This window comes from Cupressus sempervirens, chromosome 4, assembly GCF_028749045.1.
Source record: "Cupressus sempervirens isolate cs-2001-9-10 chromosome 4, ASM2874904v1, whole genome shotgun sequence".
Classification (NCBI taxonomy): domain Eukaryota; kingdom Viridiplantae; phylum Streptophyta; class Pinopsida; order Cupressales; family Cupressaceae; genus Cupressus; species Cupressus sempervirens.
In genome coordinates this window covers 191,156,756-191,168,132 of record NC_143121.1, presented here as the reverse complement: position 1 = coordinate 191,168,132, position 11,377 = coordinate 191,156,756, and the positions used below count along the sequence as shown (strand labels likewise).

At 34.1% G+C, this 11,377-nt stretch overlaps 1 long non-coding RNA gene across 1 annotated transcript; it reads left to right on the top strand.

Annotated features, from left to right (window-relative positions):
• The first annotated feature begins 349 nt into the window (after positions 1 to 349).
• LOC149560641 (uncharacterized) lies at positions 350 to 987 on the top strand. Its single transcript, XR_016363360.1, has 2 exons — positions 350 to 596; positions 778 to 987. It is a non-coding gene; the product is annotated as an uncharacterized LOC149560641 (long non-coding RNA).
• The last annotated feature ends 10,390 nt before the right edge of the window (positions 988 to 11,377 follow it).

Sequence of the window (11,377 nt, the reverse complement as noted above, 5' to 3'; positions counted from 1 at the left end):
CTCTCCAAATGCCCCCTAGACCCCTTTTTATACTACTCTCGTTGGTAAACCAACGACCGAGATTAAATCAAACCAACGGCTAAGATTAAGACAACTCAACAGCCAATAATAGAATTGGTTGCAAGGTGTCCAAAAGGGAATCTCTAAAATTAGTAAATAATAACCATTTACTAATTTTTTGGCAAGTGGACAAACAGCTGTCCAAACCACCCATAAATACAACTGCTATTCATAGATAAGGACGAACAGCTGTCCAAGCTACCCATAAATAGTGCTGCTATTTCCGGGTCAGAAATAACAGCTGTCCAACTAACAATAATTAACAATTTCGTCATGGTCAATGGTCTGATAACGGAGCTTTGCTTGCCGACACAGTCGAGTTTGCCAAATCAACCCATCGATTCTAAACTGCCATGGAGCTGATTCTTTTACTAATGCATTGGCAACAGGTGGCCTCCTCAATTTGCAACATTTTTTGTGGATGCCACACGGACTTGATTTCTGAGACAGCCTTGTTTTTTCCATTTCAAAGAATTTCTCAAGTTTATTTTCATTTCCGTCTAGACTTTCAATTCTAACAGTATTGAATTTCAAAGGTAGTCTCGCTACTATACCATTTCAATCAATTTTTTAATTTCATTTTCATTTTCTGTCGCCATTTTTTGTTTCGTTTGTGGACGCCACAAGAATTGGATTTCTGAGTTAATCTCGCTTTTTCATATGAGTAAATTTCTCTAACATATTTCCATTTTCATGAATATCGATGAATTCCTTAAGAACACCTGGACAGCAAAGGAAAGCCAAGCAATGGCTGTGGCTATGGGGACAGCATCAGAGGAGGGAAATGGGGGATATTACTATATAGTATGATGCAATCTCATAAACCAAATATAATGAGTTCCTGTATTATCGTAATCTTGTACAGTTTTGTTTTTGCAGCTATGTCAGGAAATTGATTGCTCTGAGCCCATCTTATTTTCCCAAGCATTTCTGCTCCAATTTTTAGACATGGAAAAGAAAGAAGGAATATAGATTAGTACTTATTAAACTTATAAGATTCTCACAATCCATGAATGCACATGATGCTTTTCACTACAAAGCTTACATCATGACAGTCTATTTGGCAGTTTTGAGAATAGGTATAACAATATTCAGTGACGATGTTTTTAATGTTTCAGACATAAAATATAATTCAAATTTTTGACTAAAAAAATCTCACAATCTTTTCCCAAATTAATGTAATGTAGAATTTTGATTCACAAACTTACCAAGTCTTCACTGGAAAATGGAGAAGATATCCAGCGAAAAAACACAAATTTTTCCTGTGATAAACACAAGAGACTTGAACTTTGGAGAAAACTTTGCTAATCGTCCAATCCTACATTAATGCACTTGAAGCAGAGTTTACAAAACAGTTTGATCTCACAACAAAACCAACAAAGTATATTTTTTTGACTGGTAAAATCTACGAATGGCAAAAATAATGGGCATGATTTCGAGGACTCAAGCCCATTTTGAAAGGTTAAGTATTAGAGAGAGTGTTAAGTTGATAAAAGGACTCAAGCCATTTTTAGATTAGAACATAACAACTCATAATTAAAATCAGCTAAAACATTGCACTATTTGATGCAAGTGCTAGTTTTATGAATCATAGCCTAAACTAATGAGTAGTGTATCCATTATGGGATCAAATATCATGCTACAAATAAACGTATAAGGCAATGAATATTGTGGCTATCATAGAGTCAAAGGTCATGCTTAAAAAATGGGTATGAAGCTCAAGAACTACTATCGCTATGCCATAATAAACCAGTATGTATTCTTTGTGCAATATAAACGTGGAATTGAATGAAAGAAATACTTGAGGCTACGCATATGTGTTAAAAGTAGTCTTAGTTACGATGAATTCCAAGTTTATTTTTAGAATGTGAGCCAATAGAAATTAGTTTTTTAGGGATATATTAGAAATCAATCCGTGAAAGGATTTGGAATACGTGTTAAATCATTTTTAAACTATAAACTTTAGTTATTGATATCAGATTTTAACAATTCATATTCTAAATTTATTTTATTTTTTCTGAACTAAACAAATCCGCTACAAGCTTGTAAACTCATTTATGTTAATTGCCTTTGCCTTGACAGCTATGTTTTCTAAAGAAACTTTCTTAAACGATTCATTTTTAGGTTGAAAGGAATTTAAAATTGTTCACTGCAATGTACCAAGTTTTCTTATATAAAAATATCTTTATTTTCAAGTTCAAATCAATTTTATTATTGAAAATTTTTTATTGTTATGAGAAGTTATTAAAGTTCTTATTATTTTTTAAAGTGTGAAGGAAAATTGTAAAATCAAAATGTGAGTAATAGTTTCTAAATGTTGACTCTATAATGTTTTTAGATCAAAATTATATTAGCTAGAAATTCTATTGCCGTTATGTAAATTCTTTATCCTCTTGGATACATTCTTGTATCTAATTTGGAAATGTGTTGTATAGATTTGAATACATTTGAAATATTATACCAATTGAACCTTGAGTCTATGTCAAGAGTTCAACTATATGTGACCTCAAGGTCTTGAGATCTATCATTTATCTTGAGCCTTTAGAATAAGCAATCTAAAAATTGATCATTAATATTATAAATCAATATAATGACTAAACTTATGTTTCTTATAAAATTTTTAAAAATAAATTGATGACCATAATAAAAGTGATTAATTATAATAATAAACTACAAAATAACATAATTCTAATGCTGATATAAATTCAATCTTTCCTTTCTCCATTTCCCAATCAGATGCTGATATAAATCAGATTAAGTCTCTCTCATCCACTAAAAAATCCAAAGGGTCGCTACTCCAAATCAAGGAAGACTAGCAAAGAAATTGATTCAAGCATCCAATGTACTCTTAATTTTGAAAGGACTCCTAGGAATAGTAAAGAAGAGGCAACTACTCTTATTAAACTAATAACCAAGATTAGGAGAGTGGAAGGCTCTCTGAAGCATCAATGAGACTCTCATCCTAGAATGTTAGAGGCTTAAATACCTCTAACAAAGCCCATCTCATCAAGGATCAAATCTTGAGAGTGGGAGTTGATATAGTTTTATTGCAAGAAACAAATTTGTCCTTGGAAGGTAGAAACAAGTATTTCAAAACATGGAAAAATTGGTCTTTTGTGGTTTCTCCATCCATTGGTGCCTCGGGGAGCTTGGCTATTTTGTGGAAACCAAATTCTTGTCAAGTTCACCCAATTATTTCCAATGCTAATTGGATGGCTATCGAGGTGTCTTATTTCAGTCTATCTTTTATTCTTATAAATATCTATCGTCCTACCTCAATGGTGAGTAAGAAAAACCTATGGAATTCCTTGTCTCGGGTAATGGAGAATCTTGGCCCCATTAAAACCATCATGGTTGGAGATTTTAATGCCACCCTTGGTACCCAAGATAAAGTTAGTGAGATGGATTCTTCCCCAAAGGTGACTCAATACTTGAAGGACTTCTTAGAAGGTAACATGCCTTCTTTGACTATAGTCCTATTAATGGTATTATTACTTGGTCTAATAGAAGGAACAAGATTAGGCATGTGGGTGTTAGGCTGGACAAGGTTTTGCTTAACCCTCAGTGGGTTTTGGAGCATGGTGGTTGCATTTCTTTCATCCTCTCATTCACTAGATCTAATCATTTCCCAGTTGACTTAGTGATTGCTAGGAAGAGTAAGGGCAATAAAAATAAATCTTACCTCAAGATTGAAAGGATGTGGTTCTAGGATAAGGGTTTTATAAATCTATTGTTGGTATGGTGGATGGAATCTCCTTTTGTTGAAGGGTCAAGAATGCAACTTGCTCGCAAGTTGAAACACATGAAGTCCAAAATTAAAGAACGAAATTCTATAGGCTTTGGTAATATCTTTGAATGGAAGAGAAGTATTGAGTTTGAGCTATCCCAATGGAATAAACACATTATAGGTAATGGATTATCAGCTAAAGTATATGATATTAAAAGGGATTTAGAAGTTCAACCAGAGGAGGTTTTGTTGAGGGAAGAAATTTACTAGTGTCGAAGGTCAAGGGAATGTTGGTTACATGAAGGTGACAAGAAGACCTAATTCTTCCATGTGTCAGTCCAAGTTAGGTGTTACTACAATTTCATTTTCTAGATTCAGGATGCTTCAAGTAGGCTTCTTACTGAGGAAGGTGCCATTTAGAAGGAGGCTATCCATTTCTTTGAGAATTTACTGAATTATATTGTAACTTCCCATGCCAATCGTGAAATATTGGAATACATTCCTACCCTAGTTTCAGATGTGCATAATGCCAAATTAATGCAACCCTTTACTTTGGAAGAAGTTAGGAAGGTAGTTTTCAGCATGGGGGTAGACAAGGCACCTAGCCCAGATGGATTTTCTCCTTTATTTTTCCAGAAATGTTGGGATTTCATTGGGAGGGATATCCTTCTTGCTTTGGAAGAGGCTAGGATTCATGGAGGGATGTTAAAGAAATTTAACACAACCTTCATCACTCTTATTCCAAAGTGTGCTCAACCAAAATCCTTTTCTGATTTCAAACCCATTTCATTATGCAACACAATTTATAAGATATTTACTAAAGCAATTTCTTTGAGGTTGGAAAAGATCATTCCTTTCATCATCTCAAAACAACAAGGTGGTTTTGTTCCTAGAAGAGAAAATATGGACGAGGCATTGATTGCCCACAAAGTACTTCGTTCAATCCAAGTAGAGATATTACCCTGAATGGTATTAAAATTGGACATGATGAAAGCTTATGATAGAGTTAACTAGGGTTTTTCAAGACAAATCTTGGACAAAATGGGCTTCCATAGGAAATGGGTTAAGTGGGTGATGAAATAAATATCAAGAGAAAAATTCTCAGTATTGGTTAATGGCTTGCCTTATGGTTTTTTCTCTTCATTACGAGTTAGGCAAGGTGATTCCCTCTCACCATTCCTTTTTATCATTCTTGCTAAGGGGCTAAGAAGGATTATTCAAAAAAACAAAAATCTTGGGCTAACGGAAAGGTATTTTCATATGTAGGTCCTTAGCTATGACTCATAATCTATTTGTTGATGATTCTTTATTATTTGGTAAAGGCAATCTTTGGGAGGCCAAGGTTATCAAAGAGACCATCAATAATTATTGTTCTACTTCAAATTAAAAACTAAATATATCCGAATTAATTTTTTATTTTTTTTAACATCAAGAGAATGGTGATGAGGGATATTCAAAATTGTTTGGGTTTTGAGGTGGCTAAAACCCCATGTAAATACTTGGGCATTTCCTTCTTTCAAGGTAAAGGTAAGGTTTCATATTGGAGCTCTATTATCCAAAATATCAAAGATCAGAATTCTTCTTGGAAGGCAAGATGGTTGTCCTTGGCTAGGAGGATTTTGTTGGTCAAGATTTACCTCTTCACTATTCTGAATTATGTTATGTTAGTCCTTCTTGCTCCTAAGAGGGTTCTAGAAATAATTAAGAAATGTCTTCGGGACTTTATTTGGAAAGGCAACTTAGATGATAAAAAGAAGATTTTGTTGGTTTCTTGTGACAAGATATGCATTTCTACATCATCCAGTGGGGTAGGGATTCATAACTTTCTTTATAGAAATTTAAGTTTGGGAGCTAAGTTGACTTGGAAATTCTATGAGAAACCAAGTGCCCTTTGGGCTCGGATCATCAAAACTAAATATTTGGACTTGGATAATCTGAAGCGAATATTCACGATGAGAAATCCTTCAATAGGATCTGCAATGTGGAATTTCTCGGTAAAGATTAGGGAGATCTTAATTCCCTTCCTCTGTTGGGTAATTAAATCTCATGAAAAAGTCTTTTTTTGGTCAGATTTTTGGAGCAGTTATCCCCTTCTTAATTCACTTGGAAAATTTCCTATTGCTCAAGTATCTTGGGAAAGGTTATGGGGTACCAGTGTACATGATTACCTTTGTATCTTAGTCTTAGAGGATGGTTTCAAGGCTAGCTGGAAAAATAGCAAATGATGTGATCCCAGTTGAGGAAAAATTTGACTGGTTAAAATCCTTAATCAAAGGTATATCTTTATTTTCAATGAAGAGGATAAACTAATTTGGTCATTAAGAAAAATTGGTAAGTATTCAGTCAAAGATGGTTATTCCTCCTTACTAAATGGTATGTATTCAACAAAGTATAGGGAATTTTCCCTTTGTTCGCATGATGCAATCCTCCCAAGTCTAGTGCTTTTATTTGGCTTGCACTTCATAAGCATATTCTCACTAGAGATAGACTTCTAAGACTAGGTATTTTAGACAACTTTATGTGTATCTTGTGTGGGAAAGTTAGAGAAGATGCAGATCACCTCCTTCTCACTTGTGAATTTTCCTATGAATGTTGGAGTAAAGTTATGGATAGACTTGGTTGGATTAGTCTTGTTCCTAGGACACTCCCTCAATGGTTGATTGGCTGGCCCTTGTTACATAAGAGCTCCTTTTTTTGGAGCAATTTGGAGGGTTGTTCCTGCACTAGTTGTTTATTGGATATGGTGGGAATGAAACAAGAGGATTTTTAGGAAAGAGTCTTTAGAGGTGGATAAGGTGCATGAATTAATGGAACATTCGATATTTGAGTGTGTTATTTCTTATTTCATGAGGATGAAAAACTTATCTTCTATGTTCACTTCATTTGATTCTTATGTCCTCAATAATTGGAAACAAATTTATATCCCATTCCAGGGAGTTTTGGTGGGTAAAATACTCAAGAAGGATATTAGAAGTAAAATCAAGTGGCAACCACCCTCTAGTTCTTTTGTTAAGCTCAACTTTGACAAGGCCTCCAAGGGAAATCCAAGTACCGAAAGTGGGCTATGTTATTAGGAACCATTCCAGTAATATACTAGGGGCTTCTTACTCCAGAATCCTTAATGCTTCCAATAATATTGCTGAGGCACAAGCTCTTTTGGAGGGTATTAAAATGTCTCTAGATATGGAGGCGATTCTCAACTTGTTACATTTTCTCTTTCCTCTTATTCCTTATTGTCTTGGGATCTCCAATATGTCATTAGAGAAGTATAGAGGCTCCTACCAAGATTTCAAGCATATAAGGTCTCCTATTGCTATAGAGAAGAAAATCAAATTGTTGATCACCTTGCCAATCTGGGCGCTAATTTGGAGCTGGGGTCTATGGTAGTTGAAGGGTCTAATGTGGTTGAATTGTTGAATCTCCCTGATCAGTGCCATCTCCAGTCTTTTTTGTCTTCTTGATGATCTAGATGATAGTCTCATTATGAAATTGCATCTTATGGTGTATTGACTATACTTGGCAGCATTCCTTTTGTTGTAATGTTTACTTCTATTTAATAAAAGTATGAACCTATGAACCTTTTATCTCAAATAAAAAAATTTAAAAAAAACAAAAACAAAAACCATAATTCTAATGCTCGCTCTAAATTTTTCTCAAAATAGCAGCCAGTTTAGATAATTGTACTATGGAAAACTTGCAAAACAAGAATTGGATAGGAATAGTGAGTGAGTGAGAAGCTGAGAGCAGCATGACGTCGGTGTTAGAGACATAAGCCAAACTTTAAAAAATTACATTTTACTTCGACTTCAGACAATAACCAATACTACCACTAAAGAAGCCAAGCCAAAAAGTTTGCAATAAAGTTTGCACTGTATTTCGACATCGTACTGTATTTCGACATCGTACAATAAACAATACGACCATTAAAGGGTTGAGCTCTAAAATTGCAGCATTGAACTCATTCACGAGGTGATCCTGTATCCCCCGGCCCTTTTTTGTGAATTGTAATCTTAGTAAATTTTATTAATTGAAAAAGACTATTCATCAAAAAAATAAAATTACAGCATTTGTACATATGACGGAGGCTATCAAGAATATGAAAATATTATTGTTGTGACGTGACCTGTTGAGATGAAACATGAACCTGAAATGATGTAGTATGGTTGAGATAAAGATGTTAATGTAGTGGCATGGCTTGTTGAAGTGAAACATGAACATTCCACGCCTTTGGTTGACATGGAGATGCCGATTCATATGCAAATTTATTGTTGAGCAAGTTTAAGAAACACAGGTGAAAGAATTCGCAACTAATACCTTACGTCTGGTGAAACAAGAAGAATGCTTTAAAGAATTCCAATCTTTAAAGAGTTTTCTAACTGTTAAAAAGTGAATTTGTAATAACTTCGTGTGGGCTAGTGAGCATACACGCAAAACGTCTATATGGAAAGCACGCAAGCTCACGTAAGGAATCCTGTCCTAGATGTTTGGAAAATAAACGAATGGATTGGCTGGCAATGCTCTAATGTCCTGTTGATGAACGTTGTGCACCTTTACCAGGAAAACCAGAAAGAATAGTGTATGCATAATCTAAGCTTCTTTTCGTGAATCTTTAGCATACACGTCAAGAATCTGATCCTGTGGAATAGCATAAGATCCCTGGTGTGAATGTTTACACGAGCTCTGCGAACTCAATTAAAGAATTAATGTAAATTTTGATTATTATTTGGATATAGAATTATAAGATTCTTTTTAATTGTCTCTTGAATGAACGTTTTAATCTTCTCTCTCTCTTAAATCGGACAACTTCTACATAGACACTTTGATATTTTCTTAAGTTAAAAAGTACTATTTAAGCATTGGATGTAAGTATTTATGGGATATTTATTTCTTGCGAACCTTTCAATAATATGTTTATGCGAACTCATTCAAAAAAAATTAATATCATTTTTATCCACATATAAATTCCCATAGCTTTGGAAGCAATTTGGATGTCAAGCATAAGATCTTTTAGGGCCCGTTTGGTTGTGGGGATAGGAATTGAGAAATGAGAATTGTTATTCTAGAATTGCTTTTTTGGAATAGGAATTGGTTTGCTTTGTTTGGATAGACAAAAATAGAAATTAGAATTTGATTTTATTGGAACCGTCCTCTGAAAGATGATGAACAGATAATAATTCTAGAGGCCGCCAGCAGACGATTGATTGCTTTAACGTCTACCTCTGCAGAGCCACCTCTTCCATCCACAATCTCCACAAATAACATTGCCATATTTTTGGTGACATCCTCAGAATGCGCTACATTGCCCCAAATTGGGGAATCGAAATTCCCTCCATCATCAGACAGGCAAAGGAGGCTTCCTTCTTTAAGGCACTTACTGTTATACACCCTCTCCGGTGCCAGTGCTATGGTTACGCCTGAACAGCATCCACCAAAATGGAATCCTTTGACGGCTCCATTTGGCCATACCCTCATGTCCTTTGGGCCCCATTTGTTCTTCTTCAAATCAAATGTCCCCTTCTTCAGACCCTAGAAGCAGTCCTCCTTGAGCAATCGGAAGAAGGTTTCCATCTACTCCTCAGCTGATCTATAGCTTCCCTCCTCCTTCACATACGACAAACTTTTAAAATGGATTTCCATTGATCTCTCTTCTGTGAAGCTCTTTGTCATCTCAGATTCGATAGGGACATATATTGAATGTTTTTAAGATCTTGAATATATATATATTTTTAGTATCATCAGTTTGAAAATGGCTATGATTTTTCATTTTGGGGAGCTCCAATAGGAAGTTATAATGAAGTGGATCTAAAAATATTTTCAAATAAGAAAAATTCAAAATGGGAATGGGAATAGCAATTCCAATTACAAGTATTTTGGAGAATGGACAAATGCTCATTTTGGAGCAAAATGGGAACATGTATTCCTATTCCCAATTCTAATTTGGCGCAACAAACAGAGAATTAAAAACAAATTCTAATTTTCTATTCCTATTCTGATTGTATTCCAACAACCAAACGTGCCATAAGGTTAAAGGTAGATATACTTTCAAAGATCAACGTGTCACAGTTAAGAAACATGTAAAAACAAATTTTTTTGTTGAGTCATCTATACTATCTCAAGAAATTGTCAACTTAGCATGGTCAAAATTATTAGTGTTTAGTTCTATATAAACTTACACCTACTATACAATCATATTCAATCTTTGTGACCCATATTATCTCAAGAAAATGTTAACTTGACATAGTCAAAATTATTAGTCTTTATATATACATCCCCTCCAAAGTTCTATATATAAAAGCATATATTAGTCAATCACATTTGACCTTGTTACTCATAATAGATCTCAAGAAATTGTTAACTTGACATGGTCAACATTAATAGTCTTTACATGTCTATCATCTCCATAGACATGCACCTAGTATCCAATCATATTTGATCTTGTGACTCATAGTATCTAAAGAAATTGTTCTAGTTAGATAAAATGGGAGAGGGTTCAGATGCTTATAACAAGAATTCCAAGGTAAAAAGGAAGGGAGCTCACAAGGAATGAGACTGCCCAACTTGAACTAAATGAAACTAATATGTAACAAGAAAACCTATATCAAGAAATTATTTTCTTGGTATGGTCGAAACTATCAGTCTTTATGTGTCACACCTTAATGAGTTTATATTGAGCACGTGTGAAAATAGAAAGATAACTTCATTTGCACATAATAAAATCATTATCCTACCTCTTACAATTGTCTTAAGATAGCCACCATGCCTTTTTGCACTTATCTCTTTCATAAATTTCCTTATATATGCCCTCACATGTGTATAGATATGCAAAACATTTACACCTCTAATCATTTTCTATCTTATCACAAGATTAAGCCATTAATACTTGCAATCTCACATTAAATTTTAACAATATATTTGACATGATAGCTAGAATTTTATTCGTTAAAAAATTATAAAATAAAGTCTTTATTATATTTTTATCATCAAATTCTTATCTCGAAACTTTTGTCGTTCTTTCTACAAATAATAATCTCATAATCATGTAGCTCGTCTAATCAACTACATTCTTCCATTAATACTTTCATAATCATGTAGCTGGTCTATAAAATTTAACACATTCTATCTTAGCAATAATAATCTAATAATCATGTAGCTGATCTACACAACCACATTCTATCCATTTTATATTGTAAAGAAGCAAATTAAGTGAAGGATAGTGAATTCACAGTTTTTTTGGGTGTGTTCTTGCATATTATGCACATATGCTCACTTTAGACATTTGCAACCACATAACCTCATTAATGTCTTCTACGTCCATCTTCCATTTAATCTAAATTTAGGTTTGTTTAAACGATTCGTTGAAATAATATTTTCAATAAAATGAATTGGCCTGTTTGAACCTAGATGAAAGATGCGTCCAAAAGTTATGAAATCTGATCATATTTCAGATTTATGGCGGCACAGGTAGAAAATGGTGGTAAAGGCGTTGAAGCTTGGCTTGTAACTGTTAATTATTGTTAGTTGGACAGCTGTTATTTTTTACCCGAAAATAGCAGTAGTATTTATGGGTAGCTTGGACAACTATTCGTCCTT